Raw genomic sequence first — 21,348 nt, 5'->3', positions numbered from 1 at the left:
CCAACTTATTTTTCTCCAAAGGAAGTCAATTGAAATTTGGATTATTTAAATTTCACAAGATTTTTACAGTACCGAATGTGTCTACATTTGAAAATCTATTGTGATAATTTCACAGAATAGTGGGACTTCAATAACTTAGAAAATGTCAGTCAGGAGTTAGTATAACTAGGAATACCCAAAACCATCCATCTAAAAATAAATTACCACAGACAACATATTACCCTATATAAAAGGACTGATACATCTATCCATCTATCTATTTCCAGACACAATAATCCCATAAGGGGTGGCCATTTGTCTTTGTGTTAGTGATTTTATGGGCAGGGGCATTAACCCTCCACCAACCCACTTGTTGACATGTAAGGAACACATCTATCTATTGCCAGACGCCTCAATACCGTTTGGGGTGGCCACAAACAAATCGCCTCCAAGTCACCCTGTCCCCCGCCATTTCACTGCCCTGCTCCCAACTCACACCCCCCTCTCTCATATACCTCACCACCCCATCCCTCCATCTCATCCTCGGCCTCCCCCTCCCTCTTCCCCCCTCCACCTCACTCACATACATTCTCTTCGTCAGTCTTTCACCCTCCATCCTCTCCACATGGCCAAACCACCTCAGTGTGTTCCTCATAACGCTTCCTATCACATCCACATCAACACCACAACACATATGGGTTGGTTATATGGTTACCACCCAGCACTGTAAATAGTTTCCTGGCTTGCAGGATGCCAATAAGCTTGTCACTCAATGTAAAGCCACCTGAAAATGAAAAAAGAATAATAAAAAGTGGCAGGAAAGATGGGACAAACAGGAAGTGAGAAGGGCAAACACAGAAAACAATGATAAAGGTGAAGGAAGAAGCAGGCAGCACTACATCAAATAAGCGGATGATTGTCTCCACCACCAGGACTGATACTTTCAGAAAATAAATCTGTATTATTGTCTGTAATCTTAAGAAAATATGATCACTCTCCGTTAGTATCAGTTAGTTTCTAAACACGTTAATCCTCTTGAAACTGTCTACAGACAATCTTTCCATCAGTCATTACTAATAAATGCTACTGTAAAATAAACAGGTTTATGTGCTACTATTCTTTCCTCTCAGAGGTGTACAAGTCAGCTGAGGCTGCTCAACAACCCAGTATTCCTGTCCCAAATAAAAAATCAAATACAGTAGGCTCGCACAGTGCGCGAGAGATTGGGCGGTCCACGACCTCGCACACTGGGAATACATAAACTTATGGGAATAATTACATATGGGCGGTACCCCCTCATACCTGGACATTTTTTGGCCCTTAGAGACATAATAAAGGTCATATTTTTCAGACATTGTACTAAAGCTATAGCTACAGTAACAAAAATATGGGTAGTCACCTTAACAACAGTAAACAACAGGCCTGATGACCTTAAATAACAGGGGTTCTGAGGCATGGCAACACTTACAGCGCCGCACTCCCCACCGCACCAACACTTCCCTCCATAGACTCCTCTTGAGCACCTTCCCCAGGAGAATCAAAGTTTTCGGCCATAAACCCTTCAAAGTCCAATGCTGACACTTCTGTGCATCAACATGACGACACGTGATGTGCTGTGTGAGGGGTGGTTGTGCACTAATAGAAAATGGCATTTTTGAACCACTCCTTGCCTCTGCCTCGCGTTCTGTGTGGTAAACTCGCGCATTCAAGGGTTTTTGGTTATGATTTTTGGTCACTCGCACACAATGCGAATCGCGCACTATCATGATGCACACTATGCGAACCTACTGTAAAACAATATCATTCTTCCTCTTATGGAAGCTAAATCAAATGCTAAAACAAGCTAAATACTTTCCAGCACTTCCTGCAAACTTTTGAGAATAATCTAAGATGTGTAATAAGATTTGTAACACTGTTATGAGTCTCAGCATGGACTATGACTCTTATTTACTCACGGCTGAGTGTTCTACCTCATGACCCTTCCACATGATCAGTGGGCACACAAGGTGTTGGAGTATGGCAATAAATAATGTGTGGAAAATGATCACGTAGATGAAGCACCATCCCTGCTTTTGATCCACTGTTTACAGCATGTTTTCTCACCATGCTTCAAAACCGATGAGTAACATGCTCAGACAAGTGCTTACTGAATATGTGAAATGTTCTTCAGAGAAATAACTGTGTGAACTGTTACCAAGCTTGTTGCTTCCTGTCAGTCTCATGATAGTACAGTACTTCCCATGGTCAATGGCAGTCATGCATAAACTGCTTTAACCACAACTGAAATATATTAAGGTATGAGAACATCAAAAGTGCAGAACCTCTGCCTATTCTGATGCCACATCCTGTGAGGGTTGGATTCAACAAACTGATATCATGGTATCTGCCTCTACTAAGTAGTAACATTTCCTAAAACACATTACCCTGCCTCATTATACTCTCATCGCATTCTTGGTTGCCGTCTCCTTCTAACAACTGTCGCAAACTCTCTTAGTATTTTTCTTACTCTCCATTTCCTTACAAAATAATGATAAACCAACTCAGAGTATTCTTTTTCTTTTCCCTACTGCATTTATCTCTTTCTTAAGAATCTTTTCTTTTAACAGAAAATAAGAATGAAAGAAAGTACCAATGGCTTGCAGCCTGCAAAAAGTGAGTCATTTCCAGGAAAAAACTAAATCAAGATCTATTCATATGAAGATGCCTGGACATGCTACATTTAAAGGAGATCAAGTCATAAGTATAGGGAAGTATAGACTGAGAAAAAAAGTTCTGGACTTGACTTACTAAATATAGTACAGTCTATGAATGACCCAGAGTACCTGTTAACTCTTGGATCAGAAAGCTGAACAGAAAAGAGGCAAGAGTGCATACGCAGACATGTATAATGTTCCTGCCATTATGGAGAGGGATTCAAGCTGACATTTCTGAAGATGAAGTGATTAATAAAATAACAATAGCAACATTGTAGCAAAAAGACAATGAAGGAAGTCAATAAAAGGAGAGCAACTGATGAGAGAAAAAAATTCCTCCCTGCTCAGAAGAGCTATGTGGTAAACATGAGTTGTGATGCACACAGGGGAAAGTAAGGCCCAAGTACACAATATGTAACTGTACTTTCAACCAGAAAACCATCTGCACCTTTGTGGTGTGATGTAATATGCTGAACAAGAATTCAGTATTACCATCCATCCATCCATCATCCAATCCTATGTTGCCCCATGAGGAATGTAGATGCCTGGGGCTAGGCAAGTTGGTCCTGACATTTAAGATGAGAGTGTTACCAACAACACCAAACAAACATGGGCACAGTACTACAAATCATTTCAATATTCATCATACACTTGGGTGCATATACTATATATACTTTTGGTCAGTGGAACAGGACTAAAAGAAAAAACAGTACTGAGATGATTTAGCACACCCAAAGGAAAGTAAGGCCCAAGTACACAATCCATAACTATATTTTCAACCACAAAACCATCTGCTCCTTTCTGGTGTGATATAATACACTGAACAAGAGTTCAGTATTACCATCCATCCATCCATCATCCAATCCTATGGTGCCCCATGAGGAGCATGGGGGCCTGGGGCTACGCAAGTTGGTCCTGACATTTAAGATGAAAGTGTTACCAACAATACCAAACAAATATGGGCACAGTACTACAAATCATTTCAATATTCATCCCACACCCCACACAAGGGTGCAAAATGGGGGAGGCGTGGCTCAATTAATTGGCAGAGAGGTGGCCTGCCATTTTAACAGACCCAGGTTCAAATCCCCGCTGGAGCAGGGAACAGTTTAAGGATTTGAATTTCTGGCTTTACTGATCTACCAGAAGACCCGCCGACATGTCGTAAAAATACCCCCACTAATACCAATACACCAGTCCTGTATGAGGCAGCCCTAGCATGTATTCAATATGGACAGTAGGTGTTAACGCCGAAGTGGTGACATGTAAAGGTGTATGGTATGTAGGAGGACTGTTGGGCCTTGATAGCAGGCTGTGAAGCCTATGCCCAGAGTCGGACACAAAAAAAAAAAAAAAAAAAAAAAAAAAAAAAAAAACTGTATATACTTTTGGTCACGGTAACAGGACTAAAAGGACATACTGAGGTGATTTAGCACACCCAATTTATGAGAAGTGGATAAACCAAGAAAAATAATGTGATCTTTCCATGACAGGTCCCAAGACAGAAAAACCCTAAGGTCATCCACTCACTTGATGAAGTGCTGCCTACTTTTTCCTTAGCCTTTATCATTCTTTTTTTGTGCCTGCCCTTCTCTCTTCCTATTTCTCCCATCTTTACTCTCACTTCTGATTGCTTTTCTCTCCTTTACAGGTGGCTTTAGACTGAGTGACAAGCCAAATGGTTTCCTGTAACCCAAGAAACAATTTACAACAATGGGTGGTCACCATATAACCAAACCATACGTACTTCCTACGTGTCAGCAAGTGGGTTGGTGGAGGGTTAGTGCCCCTCCCCGTAAAACAAAAAACTCAAGAGTCAAATGGCCACCCTTTAACGGATTATGGCATCTGGCAATATACTGATAGATAGGTAATGAGAGATAATGAAGGGCCATGTTTTGTGCAATTGAAAATGTATGGATATTCTTGCAGCTATCAGTAAGAAGAACGATGGAAGGACTGAGTATTCAATTATTTAAAAATAACAGGGTGTCTTTTAAATAAACCTGAAATCCATCCATCCCTCTGTCTCTCTGCAGGCACTTATAAGGTAATTTCACAGCTCTCGTTTCAAGTCATATCCTTCATCCGTTGTTCATGTTTAGTATTAGAATTATTATACTGTAAGGCAACGGTATGTTTACTTTCATGCTTTCACTCTTATTTCTTGTTACTGATCTCAATTGTCCTTTTTTGTTGCATTTATTCCTACTGTACATTCTCCATACTACTATCATTGTTCATAGCACAGCCTAAATACAAAAACACTTATGCATTCTTTATTTCTGGAACATCTATCTTCAACACAAAATTCTTCTCTTTGCCTTTCATTTGCCATCACTTGGCCCTTGCCAACTTTACTGTACTTTTGACTTACATCCTTCATAAAAGCATTGTGGAAAAAAGATTGGGAAGGTATGAGTTAGAGCAGATGGAAGGCGTGGAAGACACATGTAAGATATTCAAGGAAGAGATAGGTGCAGCGTGAGAGGTGGTTTGTGGAGTGAGGAGGCGATGCAGGGGTGTGCAAGGGAGAGCATGGTGGAATGATGAGGTGAAACGAGCTGTAGAACAAAAGAAGAAGGCATATAGTGAATGGCTAGCGAGCAGAGGTAGAGGAAGAGATGAGAGAGAGAAGAGAAAGGTACATGTGAGCAGGAGAAGCGAGGTGAAGAGATTGGTGAATGAAAGTAAGAAGAAAGTGGATGAAGAGTCTAGCAGGAATCTGAGTGTGAAATGGAGGGAGAGTAAGAAATTGTTTTGGAAGGAGGTAAAGAAAATAAGACAGCGTGAAAGGGGAAATAGCAGGGGAGTGAAAGATAGGAATAATAGATTGTTGGAGGAGAATAGACAGAAATTGAGGAGATGGAAGGAGCACTTTGAGGATTTGTTGAATGTAGAGGGTGTGAGCAGAGCGAGTATAAGTGGTTGGGGAATGGCTGGGAGAAGAAGAGATGAAGAGGAGGGAGGAAGAGATCAGCAGGGTGGAAGTAGTGGAAGCAATGAAGATCAAGATGGGAAATGCCCCAGGAATTGATGAAGTGTGTGGTGAAATGCTGATGTATGGAGGTGAGATTGTAGTGGAGTGGATATGGAAGTTGTGTAGATTGGCTTGGGAAGAGGGAAGGGTTCCAGAGGACTGGAAATCAGGTATAATTGTTCCTTTATACAAAGGAAAAGGGGAGAGGGAAGTATGTGGTAACCATAGGGGTATTTGCCTACTTAGTGTGACTGGTAAAATATATGGTAGAATACTCATTGATAGGGTTAGGCATATAACAGAGGAGCTAGTTGGAGAAGAACAAGGAGGATTTAGGAAGGGAAAAGGGTGTGTAGATCAGATATTTGTTCCAAGATGTTTAGTGGAGGAAGTATCTAGAGAAGGGAAAGATAGTGTATGCTGTCTTCATGGACTTGGAGAAATCTTATGACAGAACAGATAGGCAAGGTATGTGGAAGGCATTAAGAATATATGGAGTGGAGGGGAAATTGTTGAGTGCTGTGAAGAGTATGTACAAGGGAGCTAGGGCTGCGGTGAGAGTGGATGGTGAGCTGAGTGAGTTCTTTCATCTCAATGTGGGACTGAAACAGGGTTGCGTGATGTCTCCATGGCTGTTTAATATATACATGGATGGGGTTGTAAAGGAGGTGCAAGGTAGGGCAGTGGAAATGGGCGTGGCTCTAATGAATGAGGGTGAGATGTGGAAGATTCCGGTGTTGCTGTTAGCTGATGATACAGTATTGTTGAGTGAAGATGAATGGGAGTTGCAAGGTTTGGTGAATGAATCTGGGACAGTGTGTATGCAATGGAATCTGAAAGTTAATGTAAACAAGAGTAAAGTTGTGGTGGCTGAGAGGAATGAAGTCACAGAATGCACAGTGAGGTTGGATGGTGAGGATATGGAGAATGTGAGTGCATTCAAGTACTTGGGTAGTGCAATGGGTAAGGATGGAATTTTGGGGGATGAAGTGCATAAAAGGGTACAGCAAGGAAGGAAGGTTGTTGGTTTACTGAAAGCAGCGATGAGAAATAGGGAGGTGAGTAACGGCCATACCACGTTGAGTACACCGCTTCCCGTCCGTTCAGCGAAGTTAAGCAACGTTGGGTCTGGTTAGTACTTGGATGGGTGACCGCCTGGGAACACCAGATGCTGTTGGCATCCCTACGTGTCAAGTGGGGTTGGTGGAGGATTAGTGCCCCTCCCTGTAAAAACAATTAACTCTAAGCCCTTGGCCACCCCGTTTGGGATACATGGCGTCTGGCAATGATGATGATGATGAGTATGGAAGTTAAGAAGTCACTGCATGACAACACTGTGATCCCTACCCTGATGTATGGAAGTGAGGCATGGACCTTGCTAGAGAGGAACAACTCAAGAGTGGGAGCAGAGGAAGTGAGTTACTAGAGAGGAGCATGTGGAGTGACATGAAGGGACAGGCTGACAAATGAAGAAGTGATGGAACGTTGTGAGGTGGGTGTGGATGTGGCTGAGAAGATTAGGAGAAATAAACTGAGGTGGTTTGGACATGTGGAGAGAATGGAGAGTGAAAGACTAAGAGGGTGTAGGTAGGTGAGGTGGAGGGAGGGAGAGGGAGGGGAAGACTGAGGATGAGGTGGAGGGATGAAGTTGAGAGGTATACGAGAGAGGGGAGAGTGAGTTGGGGGGAGGGTAGTCAAATGGTGGGTGACAGAGCGACTTGGAGGTGTTTTGTCTGCAGCCACCCTTGGCGGGATTAGGGTGTCGGGCTACAGATAGATAGATAGAGATAATATTTAGGTGGGGACACTCACCATCCATTCACTCGGACGCTCCTGGGTGCCTGCCCTTTCCTCTCTTTCTTCCATCTTCCCTTCCATCCTCTTCTGTCTTTCTTTCCTTCACTCTTTCCTCTTCCTTCTGTCTACAGGTGACACCTAATGACAAGGCAAATGGTTTCCTGTACACCAGGAAACCATTTACTACACTGCATGGTAACCAAATAACAAATCTATGGCGCCTGGTGGTTTAGTGGACAATCAGGGTGCTCCAATTGGATTGAGCCAGTATAGGTTTATATTCACGGGGTGGTGTGGGTTTATTGCTCATGTAATGCCACTCAGGGATGAGTGAGGTCAGTCACTCTCATCTTAAATGTCAGGACCAACTTGCCTAGTCCCAGGCTCCTATGCTCCCCATAGGGCAACACTAGATTAGATGATGATGATGATGACAAACATTTACAAACTCCTCTATCAGATTCTGAAGCTTGCATTTCTCATCTCCCATCAGTACTACATTACCTAAAAACAAATGGGTTGACAGTTCCTAATCCTCACCATCTACACAACTACTTCCCAACCGTCATCATTTTTACTTTTTTCATGAGGTACCTTCATGTGGTGGCACTGTGTATCATGGGTGGAGTAGCAGCAGTGTCCACCTAGAAGCTAAATCTCATACTTTGCTGCACCTCACTGTGGGAAGGATTCTGGTCCAATCCTGGTGAGGCACTGTCCACCACAAGGGAATGCCAGACCCCTATACTGAAGTTGCTTACCCACAGCTGATGGGTCTACTTGGCCATACAGACCAGCATTAAGCAACAACAATAACAATAACACAACAACAATCTCTCATAGCTCCAGTCATATACACAATCAATAGTCACAGTGACATTACAAAGCCCTATTCTAATTTATCATTCAAAATAAGCCTCTCATTTACCCACTTCAGTCCAATGACATAAAAGTGAAGGTAAAAGTGGGGACAGATGCCGTGAGGCATTTTGCTGCAGTGTTCATCTCCGTAACATAGGCCTTTGAACCTGTGATGGGTTATTCACCTAACAGCCTGAGACACAATGCCACAGCATTATCTAGGTTACCAAAGTTACCTCTCCGAGGCATTACCCTGGGAACTCATTTTACCTATCAAACCACAATGAGTTGAGAGTCGCCAGCTGCCCACACCAGGAATTAAATCCTGGTACAAACAGGCCGGAAGCTTCACAGTCAGTGATGCTAACCACTCAGCCACCACGGCTCTTGCTACCTCCAGAATATTTTATATTGCTCTGGAGAGATTTGTGGAACATGATGAGTTAGATACAGCCTTCAATAACCCTGTCACTACTGAAAATCAGTTCTAAATATTTAAAAGTCATCTACTGGTGGTATGAATAACACAAAAAATTATGTCATCAGACTGAAGGAGTTAACACAAAATCCTCAATCTTTGACATAACTATGCATTCTTTGCGTGGACAACTTTGAATAATCTACCAATCTGGATATCCCTAGTACCTTCCACAAAGCTTCTCAGTCTACTGTCATTAAAGAGAGAGAGAGAGAGAGAGAGAGAGAGAGAGAGAGAGAGAGAGAGAGAGAGAGAAAAGACATTCATCCATCCAGTCATCATCCAATCCTATGTTGCCCCATGAGGAGCGTAGGAGCCTGGGGTTAGGCAAGTTGGTCCTGACATTTAAGATAAGAGTGCCCAGCCTCACTCATCCCTGTGTGGCATTATGTGAGCAATAAACCCCAACCACTCCTTGGATATAAACCTACACCGACTCAATCCGATTGGAGTGCCTTAATTACCCACTAAACCACCAGGCACCATTATTTGGTTATATGGTTACCACACACCATAGTAAATGGTCTCCTGGTGTAGAGGACACCACTCAGCTTGTCACTCAGTGTAGAGTCACCCATGGGCAGAAGAAAGAGGAATGAATGAAGGAAAGAAAGACAGAATAGGAAGTGTAAAGTCACCTGTAGGGAGAAGGAAGAGGAAAGAATGAAGGAAAGAAAGGCAGAAGAGGAAGGAAGGAAGGAAGAGAAGAAGGAGCAGTAACCCGAGGGCAGCACTACATCAAGTGAGTAGATTAAAAATATAAAACTGATGTTTCAGTTATAATTCCTTTTATCAAAACTCAATCCTTAATAATAACAGCTCAAAGTGTTTCCACTGGATCATACTTGGTAAATATGCAGAGAACCTTTTAACTCTTGTTACTTCACTGATGATACTGCCATAAGCAAATTAGGGTATTTCAGTCTGGTTAGCAAAGGGATATTGCAGCAGCCAAAGAGGTAAAATGGTCTTGTAAGCCAGATCTTAGGCATTTTCATTACAGAAGTATTACACATTCAATAATATTACTCTGGTTATCAATTCACCTTAGAATTTTGTTGTGCTTTGCTAATCAATTAATACTGAGAGAGAGAGAGAGAGAGAGAGAGAGAGAGAGAGTCCTGTTTATCTATAACTCAGTCAAGGTCCAGTCAGATACTGCATTTTTTCTTTTTTTTGGATATTGTCATACTACCCCCCCACCCTATCCACATAGGGTATAACTCCTATAAAACACTATATACATCTCCCTTGTTATTGATGGGGTTATATTCCTACGATGGCTGTGAAAATGCAAACCCCCATCAATACAAATTTTCCAATGGTCATCTGTACATACAAATATCCACTATACAATAGTCTCAAACGTACAAAAATGACGATGATTAGATGAAAGTGTAGTGTGTTTTTGAATGCGAGGCCTAGGGGTGTTAGGATTAGGACTGAAGAGTTGAGAAGAAGGACAGGATTTGTATGTACAGTAATCCCTTTATCATCCAGACAGCCATTTCCCAGACAATCCATTACCCGCACGTTGTATCAGTATAATAGGAAAAGTGTATTGGTAGGATACTTATAGACAGAGTTAGAGAAAGAACAGAGAAATTAGTTGGAGAAGAACAGGGAGGCTTTAGGAAGGGAAGAGGTTGTGTAGATCAGATATTCATTCTTAGATCTTTAGTGGAAAAGCTTCTAGAGAAGGGACAGAAGTTGTATGCGGCTTTCATGGATTTGGAGAAAGCATATGACAGGGTGGATAGACAAGGATTGTGGAAAGTGTTAAGAATATATGGAGTAGATGGGAAGTTGTTGAATGCTGTGAAGAGTATGTACGATGGTGCGAAGGCTGCAGTGCGTGTGGATGGTGAACTAAGTGAATTTTTCTCTTTGAAAGTTGGTTTGAAACAGGGATGTGTCATGTCTCCATGGTTGTTCAATCTGTACATGGATGGGGTAATAAAAGAGGTCCAAGGTAGGGTAGTGGATGTTGGAGTGGCCCTGGTGAGAGAGGATAGTGTTTGGAAACTCCCTGTACTGTTGTTTGCAGATGATACTGTGTTGTTGAGTGAAGACGAAGGGGAGCTGCAAGGCTTGGTGGATGAGTTTGAGAGAGTGTGTAAGAAACGGAACCTAAAGGTGAATGTAGGGAAGAGTAAAGTGATGGTCTTTGAGAGAGGTGAAGTCAGTGAATGGACAGCGAGGTTGGATGGTGAGGAATTGGAAAATGTGAGTACGTTTAAGTACTTGGGTAGTGTGATGAGTAAGGGTGGAGGTTTGGAGGGGAAGTGCTTGAAAGGGTACAGAAGGGAAGAAAGGTTGCTGGTTCCTTGAAAGCAGTGATAAGAAGCAGGGAAGTGAGCATGGAAGTGAAAAAGTTACTACATGACAGTACTGTGATACCAACTCTAACGTATGGAAGTGAAGCTTGGACGTTGCTGGAAAGACAAGTCAAGAGTGAGAGCTGTGGAAATGAGTTATTTAAGAGGAGTCTGTGGAGTCACATGGAGAGACAGCCTGATGAATGAGGATATAAAGGAGCATTGTGGTGTGGATGTGGATGTGATAGGAAGTGTTAGAAGGAATACACTGAGGTGGTTTGGCCATATGGAGAGGATGAAGGGTGAAAGACTGATGAAGAGAGTGTATGTGAGTGAGGTGGAGGGGGGAAGAGGGAGGGGGAGGCTGAGGATGAGATGGAGGGATGGGGTGGAGAGGTATATGAGAGAGGGGGGTGTGAGTTGGGAGCGGGGCAGTGAAATGGCGGGGGACAGGGCGACGTGGAGGCGATCTGTTTGTGGCCACCCCGAACGGGATTGAGGCGTCTGGCAATAGATAGATAGACAGATCTATAGAGACTCCTGTTAGTTAGTTTAACTTGGTGTTGATAGAAGAATAGCTTCAAACTGTATTATATTTTTTTGACAATGAGCTTTTTTGGCCAAGTTTCAGGTTATACCTATCCTTCATTTCTGAGATATAATTTCTTAAATCTTTAAACTTAGTTTTCTCAAAATTACAATCTGGATATACGCCCCTTCTACTGCTGGTACCTCACATAGGGTCTGTTGAGAGTGTTTCCCACAGAAGGTAAAATTATACTGTACATCCATACATGAATGTACTCCTCTTAAGAAATCCCCATACTGCACGTGGTCATGATACAGCTGGTTTTCTATTAATCAGAAACTAAACCAAGTGCCAAAACCAGCTACTTACCACCAGATGCTAGGGGAAAAAAAAAAAAAAAAAAAAAAAAAAAAAAAAAAAAAAAAGTGTAAATGGATTTGCAACAATGCCTGAGTCTCAGTTCCGACTACCGGTATGTATTTAAGGGTGAATATTTCCTGGATAAGAGTGATGACTGTGTGGGTAGTTATATCAACAAGTTGATGAGGTAAGTATTGTAGCTTAAGTGAATGCCTCACATTTCAACTGATAAATGAAAAAAATATAGGTAAACAAATCTACAAAATATTTCCATCATAAAACTACAATCTCTTCTAGCCTTGCACAGAGTAAGACAGTCATGAGTCTGACTAAATTCATCCAAGTTAATGAAGCCTCAATTTTTAAAGCCTAAAAATTTATACACTAAACAGAAAAATGTTGTACGCATAAAGTATTACTATCCATTAAATTTCTTTTTTGTGGCCTACACACACACACACACACACACATATATATATATATATATATATATATATATATTTACAGGCAGATAGATAGATTGATAGATAAGTAAGACACATAGAATCAGATAGATATAAACTTGAATCAAAACAAGGATGCGCTAAGGCATTATGGTATGGTTATCAATTATTTCTAATAACCTACTTTACCCATCCCAACAGATATGGAAGCTAATGATACAAAATCACAAGAAAGTATCAGGAACTAAGGCTGCACCACTGTTAAGCATGCCTGGTGACATCGGTATGTTGTACTGAGGGAGTATTAAAATGCTTACACTGAATACATAAAACACGAAAATTAACCTGAAGAATGAATGTAACTTTATTACATACTGTACAAACTGGGTTTATATAAACATAATTGTCTGATATCATGCATAAGAAGGTTAGGGCTCTCCAGACTGTCATAAACTGATACACTATCTTGAAAAAATAGAAAAAATAACAAGTGTAATTTTCTGTAATCTAATATTTATAGACTTATCACATGAGTGATGATTCAGAGGTTGGACCTTCAATTTATTTGCAATACTTAATCACGCTGAAGAAGAATATGCTACATATAAACTATTTGGCAGTACTACACATCAATATCTATAAAAACATAAATCTATATCTATCTAAATCTATCTATCTATCTATCTGTGTGTGTGTGTGTGTGTGTGTGTGTGTGTGTGTGTTGTTTGTTTTCATTTTTGAAGGTTCCAACATACTTGCATGCACAGGCCTGGGTTACCTAATGGCGGCTATCCATGCTGCTCAATCTCTGGCAGCCTCCTTATTTAGTTCCTTAACCCTGAGCTCACACAAAATGACCTTGTCCCAGGCCTTATTCGGTCCACCTCTTGCTACTCTACCCCCAACATTAACACTTCTCACTTTCTGCACCCAATTATCATCCCATATCCTCTCCACATGCCCAAACCACTTCAATCTACCTGTCCTTATCACAACACCAATACACTTCAGTCCTGTCCTGTCACTCAACTCTTCCATCGTAAATCTAGCCCCTCCAGGCCTTGAACTCAAGGATGCACTACACATCCGCCTATTGCCACTTCTGTATATATTCCATTCGCTTATTACACAAGTTTCTAGGATGCACAATGCCTAGAACATGCCAGGGGGTATTAAATAATCAGTCATGCGTGAGTAATTATTGAAAATGCGAAATCAGGGCAGCAAAGTGACCTGAATCTAGCGCTGCACCAGAAAGCATGGCCTACCCTTGAAGAGCGCATGAGAAAGGGAAGTGACGCAGGTAATGACATCAGCGTGCTGTGTGACAAAGCGGGTGTCCATGCAGCTTCTCTCAGCTGAGCCTAGTCAACCTCACTCAGTGTATACAGTCCCCTCGTTTACACAAAGCCACTTTTTTTTTTTTTTTTTTTTTCCATCATCGCCATGCCTCCCCCCAAACCTTCTGTGTATATATGTTTAATGTCCCATAGTACGTAGGCAAATGACAGACTAGGGGCCAAAGGAGTGACTCCTGCAGTGGCCATCCAACCAACTGGCATATTCCCCATAACATATGCTACTTGTAAAGTGCAAAATTTCTAGACAGTGAGGTCTTCTCCCGCCCAAATTCTTGCGTATTTAGCGAATGGACTGTATACTATATATATATATATATATATATATATATATATATATATATATACACACACACACACACACACACACAGACACAGACACAGACACAGGAAGTACTAACTAACATTCCTAAAAACTACTGTGTAAAGGGAAAATCATGATCAGCGAGGCTTGTGTTGAAGCAAGAAGACTGTTAGTAAAAAATCATATTCAAAGTTGTAGCTAAAATGGATCGAGACCTTGTGGCTGTATGCATATGTGTAATAAACGTCAGAGGCTATAGGCATGTTAAAGAGGCAGCGATTTATTGAGAACTGTGCTAGTGTATTAACTCTAGTCCTCCACTGCACATTCTGAGTGCTTATAGTGAACTATATATACACTATATATATACTGTATATATATATATATATATATATATATATATATATATATATATACATACAGTATATCGTCATCATCTAGACCTCCTTTCCCACCTTAGGGCAGGGTGAAGAGTAGCAATGTCCTGACAGGCCAAATTTGCCTGATCCAATGGGCCACACCTCCATTCACCCATCATTCAAGCCCCCGGAATCCTGGCTCAATCGGATACACCAAAATCATTCACCACTTTCTGTAGCTTCACATAAATGTATCAGATAGAGTCAGTCCGGATGCTGTCATGTTAAGAAGGAGTGCTACATCCCTGATCATGCACTTCTCCTCACAATATCATCCAGCCAGCTTGATCTCTTGTCAGTCCCCTAGTCTCAACGACTTCCAAACCTCTCTTCCTCACACACTCATCCACCGTATCTCTCCACCTTCATATATATATATATATATATTGGTGGTAGGTGGGGGTGCTCATCATCCACTCACTCAATGTAGTGCTGCTCTCGGGTGTCTGCCTTTTCCTCTCCTCCTTCCTTATTTACTTCCTTCATTTTTCTGTCTTTACTTCATTCTTTCCTCTTCCTTCTGCCTATGGGTGACTTTACACTCCCTTTCTGTCTTTGTTTCCTTCATTCTTTCCTCTTCCTTCTACCTATGGAAGACTCTACACTGAGTGACATGCCAAATGGTTTCCTGTACACCAGGAAACCATTTACTAAGCTGGGTGGTAACCATATAACCAAATTATGGAGCCTACTGGTTTAGTGGGTAATTACGGCACTCTAACTGGATTGAGCTGGTGAAGGTTTATATCCAAGGGGTGGCTGGGGTTTATTGCTCACATTACACCACTCTGGGATGAGTGAGGCTGGCCACGCTTATCTTAAATGTCAGGACCAACTTACCTAACCCCGGGCTCCTACGTTCCTCCTTGGGGCAACGTAGGATTGGATGATGTATCTATCTATCTATATATGTATATATATAGTACTGCCCTCTCTAAATTGATAACCTCATTTGTTTGTTTACAGACAAGATAAATATATATACAGGAAAAATGTTGTCCAAAAAGACATTTGGCCTTAGGCCTAAACCTGACCCCTGACATAAACAAAAGCATCTGTGAAACCAAGAAAAACTGAAGACCCTTGAAAAGCTACACAAATGAAATACAAGAGTTTCAAGGCTAGTGCTTGGTGGCTATTTAGATTTAGAAAAATGACATAACACTGTGAACTGTCCTGTAATTTATGGTGAACTAAACTCTTTCTGAGGCAATTCAAAATGTATCTGCTATAACTCAGAAAGCTTTCCCACCCCATCCCTCCCAACAGTCCGAGATCGTGGGGTTCTACTGTATTCACATTTCAAATTAACCCCTGCACGTTGGGCTATTTACAGCCCAGTTGTTCTTTCACTACAGGCATTTTTCCAAAAATGGCCTGTTTTCAAACCTTAATATCTTCAAAACTATAGCAGTTAGGGAAACAAATTAATGACCATATTACTCACCAACTCTTCTTCTTGCGAAAGAAAGTATCCCCAGCTCCATAGGCTGTCACGGCAATGAGTAAGGACATGATGAAGAGGAGCAATTTTTGGCACACAAAGCTGGATGTATTTGTGTGTTTGCACGCAGCGACGATTTTGGCTTCACTCTCAATGTCCAAGGTATGCCCTATGGCACCATCACTGAGTCCTTACCTACTATCCTTGGAAAGAGGCCTGGCAGAGGTGGATGAGGCAAGGTGTCCACGTGAAGGCGTGAATGGAATTGGATGAGAGGTTTATGAAAAAATCGTCCTATACCTGACAAATTCACAGAGATGACAGAGGTATGCTTGCCTCGGGTGGGAGGAGTCATTCCCAAACCTTTGGTGACGAGATCAAGTGGCGGTCACTTCAAACTGTGCCGTGAAAACAAATGTGAATCCTACTGACACCCAGCGGCCTCCTGCCACCTCTTTTGCATCGGTCCATACCGACACCCGGCAGTTATGGGTTAAGGGTTAAGTTCTGAAGGCCCAATATTTTCCTAAAAAAATATATACACCTGTATACAGTTTGGTTATTACCAATATGTCTAACTTGTACACCCACAGCAGTGTTTTTAAATATAGTTATGCTGCCTGTACACATCAGTACATCCTAATGAACGTATGTGAGGGGCTTTGCCCCCAAGACACCCCATAACTTTAACTGCCTAGGACTGCCACCAAACCTAACACTGAAAGTTCCCAGTACCTATTAAGCAAAAACTTCTAATCCGTCCTAATCAACCCATTAAAAAGCACCACCCAGCATCATGCCTGTTTCACCAAGAATTACCTTGGGGGCAGATAATCAAAAACTTAATTGGTAAATGTGAGTCCTGCAATCCTGAATAATAAACATGCCAACCAAGCAATGTAAATCTGAGTGAAAACACGTCACAACAACTGAGTTCATAATTAACTTACTTATCTTCTTACATCAAATGTAAACTAATCACATACCAAATTTTCTCACCAAGTGTCTGTCAGCTCATAGCAAAAGTCAATCACTAAACCTTGTTCACATTCAATGCACGGAAAATTAAATCTGAATTTTACTGTTCCCACACCATCAACCTCTTTAGAAGTTTTATCACTCCAACAAAGAGTCCACAGTACGCACATTATAAACACAACTCATTTTTCCTGAATGTATGATTACTACTCTCCTCTTGCCTACATTCAGCTCCCACACCACATTCTGCTTGTCCAATGTTTTTATTTCATCCTCAAGTGTTTTTTTCTTAATACTTGCTGAGGCATAGGCATCATAATTGAGTTAGTTAGCTTTGTTTTGGCAGGAATCAGTGATGGCACATGGGTGGAGGAGTGTGCGACAGGCACTTTGAAAAATACAGTTTCTATGCATGCTGACGGATAATACAGTCTAGCTATCAATCTATCTATTGCCAGACACCTTAATCCTGTAAGGGGTAGACACAAACAAATCGCCTCCCAGTCACCCTGTCCCCCACCATTTCACTGCCCTCCCCCAAGCTCACACCCCCTTTCTCTCATATGCCTTTCTACTCTATCCCCCCATCTCATCCTTGGCCTCCCTCTTCCTCTCCCCCCCTCCACCTCACTCACATACACTCTCCTCATTAGCCTCTCACTCTACATCCTCTCCACATGGCCAAAACACCTCAGGGTATTTCTTCTAACACCTTCCATCATATCCACATCCACACCACAATGCTCCTTCACTTCCTCATTTGTCAACCTGTCTCTCCATGTAATTCCACATGCTCCTCTCAAATAACACTTTCCACTGCTCTCACTCTTGATTTGTGTCCTGCCAACAAGGTCTAAGCTTCACTTCCATACATAAGAGTTGGTATCATAATACTATCATCCAGAGACTTTTTCACTTCCATGCTCACTTCCCTATTTCTTATCACTGCTTTCAAAGAACCAGCAACCTTTCTTCCTTGTTGTATTCTTTCAAGCATTTCATCCTCGAAACTCCCATCCTTACTCATCACATTACCCAAGTGCTTAAATGCACTCACATTTTCCATTTCCTCATCATCCAATACAGTTGAATATGTATACTGCTTTAATTCAGCCGTTAGTTTGCTCTGATGGATAATGTTGTATGCAGGTTAATGCAAAGACAGATAAACGGGGAATTACCTTACAGTACCTAGCCAAGGCAATCAGCCTAAAACCTGACATAACCATCATAGCTGCTACTTAACCATCATAAGCAGAGCATCATTTAACCATCCCAATCTAACTTACGTCTATCCAAAGTATTACACAAGCCAATTCCTATCCTAACCAAACTCAAACCTAACTAAACCAACCGTACTTTATTGAGGGTTATAACCATAACCAAAAATCTTGTAATATCTTGAAATTCACTAGTCCAAGAACAAAAATTATGAAACTCCCCCCTCCCCTCACCACCATCACTGCAAACCCCATCAAGTAATACCATTTTCTAATAAATTATAACCCTATTCAATGACGTTCCAATATGATGGCCTTGTCATCAGCAGCCAATCATAACCCTATTCAATGAAGTTCCAATATGATGGCCTTGTCATCAGCAGCCAATCATAACCCTATTCAATGAAGTTCCAATATGATGGCCTTGTCATAAGCAGCCAAGATGGTGTCTGTCTATTCTTCATGTGGTTGCAATTGTAAACAAAGCCCGCTTTTTCAATGTGGTCCACTAAACATAACAGAAAGAAAAAGAAACACAAACTTGAAAATACACTCTGAAAAAAAAAAACTCAGAAAATACCATGAAGTGCTTTAGTAAAGAAGCACTGAGGAAAACTGCAAAATATGGTGGTCTCATATCTCTTTAACCCTTACACCGCGGGCATGTTTCCCAATGTTTTGCGTCTCCAGCGGGGTTATTCGAGCTCCGACAGACTCTCAAAAAATATTTGCCAAAAATCAGTTATTAGTCCTAGAATATTAAAATTACATATGCATATGGCACATACCTTCAGCTTTCTCCTTGGGTGTTTGTTGAGCCTTCGTCGATTACCGTAGGACTTGCGGAGACCTCTGAAGTTGGGTAACGAAGTCTCCACTTTACACTTCCCGACAACCCGTAATATGATTACCACAGCCAGATATTAACACTATAAACACTAATCTATGATTATCAAGTAGTTTGGGATCCATACTCCAAAAAAAAACCACTGTGAAAGCAATGAAAATTACGAGCATGTATGACCTTCCCACTTGCGCTAGTTTGCTGTTGGTATTCTGTCATTTATTATTCATAAAACCCCTCACACTTTATATTTCTATTACTATACAACACTTATATAAATCTACAGTCTTTATCCATAAGTTTCCTTCATTAATATTAGTTTATTGTCACTGTAGGGATTCAATTTCTTTCAGTAAAATACGTAGCGTTCACTTTCTCGTCCTGTATACTAGCATTGAGAGTGAATGTCACTTTCACCTTCACTCTCATAACTCATAGTATTCAGACATGCTAGAGTGAAACTTTCACTTTCATTACTCCTAGAGTATATACTCGTATTCTTATAATACTACTCATTTACATTTCTATTTACGTTCTCTATTTTATTTACGTTATTTACATTTCTATTTTATTTACACTGTGTTATGCACTGTCACTTGAAGTAACTTATAAAACTATTTTCCACTGTTCACGTATATTTACATTCATTACTTTCACTTGCTGTTTACACATTATTTACAATTCCACTTGCACTGTTTTACTTAATAGAAAGATCGTAGTCACTCTTTTATCAATTGTCAGCCCTTTACCTCTTTCCACACGAGGTTTAGTAGGGGGTAAAGGTCACAGGGCCCTTTGCACGGGGGTGAAAAGTCCCTGACGTTAGCAAGAGCAAACAGACGTACCTTCACACTGGAAGATGAGAGTGAATTGATAAGGGTGGGCCGGGGTGGTGGCCTACCTAGGGAAATGCATTACTGCCAGCATTAGCCTCTTGACAGCAGCTAATATATAGCAGTGAAATGATTGGCAAGAAATCTAGACAATACAATATAAATTAGGTAGTTCCACAGGTGAATGTAAATATCACTTAGGCTTCTCTCTTCCCTCCTTATATGTATATTTATTACGAAAATAGATTATACGGCATATTTCATGGGGAAATAAATAGCGAAAATTAGCGAATGAGTGCACGTGAGATGTTGTCAGGTGATAATTAGCCAATTCCAGGTGTATGGCACTCTCACTTACCTTATTTCTTTCTTGTATATATTATTTGGTATAAGAATAGGGCATAGGGCTTATTTCAATGGATGAAATCAGTGAAAAATTCCAGGGAAGATTTACTTAGCATAGCACGGCCGGGCAGGCTAGAGGATAGGGTAATGGAGGGGGGGTAGGGAGGGGAGTCAAGAACGGGGAGAAATGGCTAAATTGTCAACAATGGATGGGAGTACAGATGAGATTAGGAGTGCTGACTAGTGTTGGACATTGGCAGTACTGATAGATGATACAAGCTACCACTTGGAAGCCCGGGTGAATTCAAAATAACACAGAATCACAATAGCGACACCCCATGGTATGAACCCTTGCTCCCAAGCGTCACGAAAGTGACGCCCCGCGGTTAAGGGGTTAATGTACAGTAGCTTAACTGACTGGCTTAAAGAAGATGGTGGGCCTGGGCTAGCAGGGATAGGAGGTCAGACTTAATGGTAGGTAAATGCTGCTTTATTGTACATTCTATGATGTAAGTGGTTTGTACACGGTATTTTACAGCTTTAGGCGTTTATTGTGTGATTTCCGATGCAAGTATTTTGTTGCTGTAAGTGCGCAATGAGTATATTACGAATTGGGTTAACTGAAGTCAGGAGTAATCCTCTATGGCCACTTGACCTAACTCATCAACACCTCACCAAACCCCAAATAATCCATATCATGACCCCTTTGGTATCTGAAAAATCATTATCCAAACCCCTTTGGATATTTGGGGTTACTTAAGAAGTATCTCCAATTCATTTGTGTATCATCACAATGACACACCTCCACTCACTGTATCTCCACTCATTCTGCTCCCACTCATCTACTTCTTCTGCCAGCTTGGACTATGGTTAAGTCTCCCTGTCATTTTATATTTTGTCTATAATCAGTAAACAAAGTTCCTGCACTGATCAACAACAACAACAAAAAGTGTCTCGAGATATTGTAATCAAATGCCTGTGCCAAGTTATTCCATATTAATTGGGAAAAAAGCATGAAAGTATACAAAAATGAAAACTGACTGCCTGAAGCACCAGCCTACCGGGCACTGCTCAAATGCCTGAATGGACAGTCTGCCCATGGATGGTATGGACATAAACAAAGAAAGCACAAATACAGAGTGCCAAAGAAAGATTGTAAATGTGA

At 41.2% G+C, this 21,348-nt stretch overlaps 1 protein-coding gene and 1 non-coding gene across 2 annotated transcripts in view; one reads left to right on the top strand and one right to left on the bottom strand.

Moving 5' to 3' along the window:
* Dlg5 (MAGUK family member discs large 5) overlaps window positions 1-21,348 on the bottom strand; it is a 409,368-nt gene that overhangs the window by 174,344 nt on the left and 213,676 nt on the right. The window lies entirely within an intron of this gene.
* On the top strand, window positions 6,714-6,832 carry LOC145404778 (5S ribosomal RNA). Its single transcript, XR_013898234.1, has one exon. It is a non-coding gene; the product is annotated as a 5S ribosomal RNA (ribosomal RNA).

The sequence above is a fragment of the Coenobita brevimanus genome, chromosome 64 (assembly GCF_032717465.1).
Source record: "Coenobita brevimanus isolate Jiangsu-jjx chromosome 64, ASM3271746v2, whole genome shotgun sequence".
NCBI lineage: Eukaryota > Metazoa > Arthropoda > Malacostraca > Decapoda > Coenobitidae > Coenobita > Coenobita brevimanus.
The sequence above is the reverse complement of the archived record's forward strand: the minus strand, read 5'-3'. Positions and strand labels throughout refer to the sequence as shown.